General features: G+C 40.5%; 1 long non-coding RNA gene and 1 other non-coding gene across 2 annotated transcripts; both read left to right on the forward strand.

Annotated features, from left to right (window-relative positions):
• Positions 1–541: 541 nt before the first annotated feature.
• Positions 542–3709, forward strand: LOC115144192 (uncharacterized). Its single transcript, XR_010462064.1, has 5 exons — positions 542–784; positions 882–1030; positions 2756–2858; positions 3072–3167; positions 3584–3709. It is a non-coding gene; the product is annotated as an uncharacterized LOC115144192 (long non-coding RNA).
• Positions 3301–3423, forward strand: LOC135566371 (small nucleolar RNA ACA64). The gene has a single exon (XR_010462065.1). It is a non-coding gene; the product is annotated as a small nucleolar RNA ACA64 (small nucleolar RNA).
• Positions 3710–4753: the final 1044 nt, after the last annotated feature.

Consider the following 4753-nt stretch of genomic DNA (forward strand, 5'->3'; position numbering starts at 1 on the left):
GGAGGCGTGAGGTGCTTTGCTGTTTTGAATCCAAAATAGGATACCTATGTGATACATATACATACTACCCTCAATAAGCCTGACTAACCGGTGTCTGTATATAGCCTTGCTACTCTTATTTTCAAATGTCTTCTTACTGTTTTATTTCTTTACTTTACCTACACACACACACACCTTCTCACTATTGGTTAGTCTGTAAGTAAGCATTTCACTGTACGGTCTACCTACACCTGTTGTATTTGGCGCACGTGACAAATAAACTTTAATTTGATTTATTCAGGAATGAAGTAGAGATTGAGCTGGGCCTGGCTTACGCTGGATGCCACTATAGAAATGACTGGAACACCACACTTTTTCAATAAAACGTGGTATGCCAGATGTACTCTGCCTGAAAGAGATCAATTATGGCAAAAAGGGTATCTTGCTCTGCTGGCACATTGTAGAACAGATGTCCACAGGCAGAAAGTATTCAATGTAATGTGTAGCCCAAAGATATTGACTTTTGTGTTGAATTTGACAGTAACGTGTGTAAGGGGGGGGATTATTTTTTACTCAGTGAATTGTCCAATGCATCTCTTCAACTGATTTTACTCTCGTCTGTAGCTAGCATTTGGTCATCCAATGTGAATAAGTGCACCCCAGCAAACCCTGTACTCCTGTCTCTGTGTTGGACATGGGCCACGATGGTGCCACTGTGACTCTAAATATATCCAGACGGACTTTCCTCCCTATTGGAGTCTGTCGCTACAACTTTGAGACAGTTACTTACTGTCATACTTAAAATGTATGTAATAATGATGATTACTTATGATATGGTCCTCGTTTACTTCTTGGTGCACGAGACACAACTCATCCAGGCATATCCCTTTGTCTTTCTTTAGGTGATCCCTTACAAGACACTGAGGACTGAGTACAAGCCCTTTGAAGCCAAACGACGGCTGCTGGGGAACTTTGACATGTTTCTTTCAGACGACCGCATTCGCCGCCTACTGTCCTCGCACATCGGCAAGCACTTCTACGAGAGAAAGAAGTAAGCTTGTAAATATTGTTGGTTGATCACCTTACCTACTTTAGTCAAATGAAATCTATTTAAAGACTCATTTTTGCACTGGTTCGGAACCTGGTTCACTCTCAGTATGAATTTTGGTTTGACTCCATTGCTATATGAAACTCATTCCAGTGAGGCAGGGGAGTGGTATCCTTTTTGTGCTGTCTCCCTGTTCACTCTCTGGGAACATCAACATAGCCCCTAGTGCTGTTCCCTGGTTTTGAAATACATGTCCTCTTATACAGTTGAAGTCGGAAGTTTACATACACCATAGCCAAATACATTTAAACTCAGTTTTTCACAATTCCTGACATTTAATCCTAGTAAAAATTCCCTGCCTTAGGTCACCACTTTATTTGAAGAATGTGAAATGTCAGAATGATAGTGGTTTATTTTTTTCTGTTCCCAGTCCCAGTGGTTCAGAAGTTTACATACTCAATTAGTATTTGGTACCATTGCCTTTCAATTGTTTAACTTGGGTCAAATGTTTCGGGTAGCCTTCCACAAGCTTCCCACAATAAGTTGGGTGAATTTTTGCCCATTCCTCCTGACAGAGCTGCTGTAACTGAGTCAGGTTTGTAGGCCTCCTTGCTCACACATACTTTTCTATAGGATTGGGGTCTGGGCCTTCTGATTGCCACTCCAATACCTTGACTTTGAGTCCTTAAGCTATTTTGCCACAACTTCTTGGAAGTATGCTTGGGGTCATTGGGTTCATTTGGAAGACTCATTTGCGACTAAGCTTTAACTTGAGACGTTGCTTCAATATATCCACATAATTTTCCTCCTCATGGTGCTATATTTTGTGAACAGTTCTATTTTTGTTTGATCAGATCAGAGGACATCTCCAAAAGTACGATCTTTTGTCCCCATGCAGTTGCAAACCGTAGTCTGGCTTTTATGGCGGTTTTTGGAGCAGCGGCTTCTTCCTTGCTGAGCGGCCCTTCCTGCTGTCGATATAGAATTAGTTTTACTGTGGATATATGTACTTGTACCTGTTTCCTCCAACATCTTCAAGATCCTTTGCTGCTGTTTGGGGTTGATTTGCACCAAAGTACGCTCATCTCTTTGAGACAGAACGGGTCTCCTTCCTGAGTGTATGACGTGCTGCGTGGTCCCATGGTGTTTATGCTTGCTTACTATTGTTTGTACAGATGAACGTGGTACCTTCAGGTGTTTGGAAATTCTCTCAAGGATGAACCAGATTTGTGGAGGTCTACAATTGTTTTTCTGAGGTCTCTGGCCGATTTCTTTTGATTTTCCCATGATGTCAAGCAAAGAGGCATCAGATTTTGAAGGTAGGCCTTGTAAAATACATCCACAGGTACACTTCAATTGACTCAAATGATGTTATTTAGCCTATCAGAAGCTTCTAAAGCCATGACATCATTTTCTGAATTTTCCAAGCTGTTGAAAGGCACAGTCAACTTAGTGTATGTGAACTTCTGACCACTTGGAATTGTGATACAATGAATTATAAGTGAAATAATCTGTCTGTAAACAATTGTTGGAAAAAATTACTTGTCATGCTAGATGTCCTAACCGACTTGTCAAAACTATAGTTTGTTCACAAGACATTTGTGGAGTGGTTGAAAATGAGTTTTAATGACTCCAACCTAAGTGAATGTAAACTTCCGACTTCACCTGTAAATTTAAATGTGCCTTTGCTAGCCCTTACAGAGTTCTAATCTAATCTCCCCTGCTTAGGGAGCCTTTGTCATTGAACCTGCAGAGCAAAAAAGCTGGCCTTGGACATCCAGAGAACCATCCAGGGAACAACAACCTCCATTTCTAAGAAAGGCTGCTACTGGTGAGGCCTGCTCTCTGACTTAGTCAGTAAGTGCGCTCAGCAAACCCTGTCCGTGTTGGACATGGGCAATGATGGTGCCATAGTGACTCAAAATATATCCTGACAGATCTCCCTCTCTATTGGGGCCTGTCTCTGCACTGACACACAAGGGCAATTAATGTACATTCATGTATATACACATTGCCTCCTGTAAAATGTTATTGTTTGTTTTAGCATGGCTTATGTGGCCCACTCTGGGATGGCTGCAGATGAAATAGCAGAGAATATTGATTCAGCTGTCAGCACCATCGTGACAAAACTACGGGTTAGGTGAGTTTACTGCCAGGGATGTCTTCCTGATCTCCCAATCAATTGTACCCCGTCAACACAGATATTTACACTTTTATTATACGTTAAATGGTCAGGTATACTCAATGTTTATTAATGCTAAAGAAATGTGGGCCCAGTCTGAAAATCACCTTGATATCTCTATTGTCTGGGTGAGATTACAGGGCCTATAGTACTGTGTACGTTGCTTATTGCCTGCTCTGTATAGCAGTGTGATTAAACCCATGTGCCTACAATCCTGACAAAGAAAGGCCTTTGCGGCCACTTGTTAATCTGAGTGATACGATACACAGGGTAGAAATGGCCGTAACATTGAAAATGTATTCTTCACAGAAAGTTTTGACCTGAATGTATGAGTGATTGTGTTCTTTGAGTATAAAGTGTTGTCTCTTTTGCAGAAAGGACCGTTGATAAAGGTCATCCACTTGAAAAGTCAATCAGTGGCTCTGCCCATCTACACCTCTAACCTGAGTAACCTGACCCTTATAGATGAAACACAGAAACAGACCCGCGCAGCCATGGATGCTAAGGTAGGACTGCTACACACAAATGCTTGTAAATTGCTTTGGAAGATTATATTATTTGATCAATGATCTATTTTTGTCAAATTAAAGGACTCGTCTTTGCACTGGTTCGGAACCTGTTTTACACTCTATTAATTTTGGTTTAAATCCAGTGCTATATGAAACCCATTCCAGTGAGGCAGGGGAGCGGTCTCCATTTAGTGCTGTCTCCTGTTCACTCTCTGGGAACATCAACATAGCTCTTAGTGCCCATATGGACTATTGAGGTCAATTGCAGACCTCTATTATTTTTTACATGCATATTTACATGCATGCATTACCAGTAAAAGTTTTGACACACCTACTCAAGGTTAAATAAACCTAAAGGGTTTCTTTATTTTTACTATTTTCTACTTTGTAGAACAATAGTGAAGACATCAAAACTATGAAGTAACACACATGGAATCATGTCGTAACCAAGTGTTAATTAACTTTTGACGCTACCCATCCCTGTCGCGGATCATTTTAGTCAGCAGCCGCTGAATAGCATAGCGCCACAGTCAAATAATATTACTAGAAAATATTCATATTCATGAAATCACAAGTGAAATCTATTGAAACACAGCTTAGCCTTTTGTTAATCACCCTGTCATCTCAGATTTTGAAATTATGCTTTACAGCCAAAGCAAGACAAACATTTGTGTAAGTTTATCGATAGCCTAGCATAGCATTATGCCTAGCTAGCAGCAGGCAACCTGGTCACGAAAATCAGAAAAGCAATCAAATTAAATCGTTTACCTTTGATGAGCTCGGATGTTTTCACTTACGAGACTCCTAGTTAGATAGCAAATGTTCCTTTTTCCCAAAAATATTATTTTGTAGCCGAAATAACTCCGTTAGTTCTTCACGTTCGCTGAGAATTCGACCGAAATTGCGGTCACGACAACGCCGAAAAATATTCCAAATTAGGTCCGTAATATCGACAGAAACATGGCAAACGTTGTTTCTAATCAATCCTCAAGGTGTTTTTCAAATATCTATTCGATAATATATCAACCGACAGCT

The sequence above is a fragment of the Oncorhynchus nerka genome, unplaced genomic scaffold, assembly GCF_034236695.1.
Source record: "Oncorhynchus nerka isolate Pitt River unplaced genomic scaffold, Oner_Uvic_2.0 unplaced_scaffold_5434, whole genome shotgun sequence".
Taxonomy (NCBI): Eukaryota; Metazoa; Chordata; class Actinopteri; order Salmoniformes; family Salmonidae; genus Oncorhynchus; species Oncorhynchus nerka.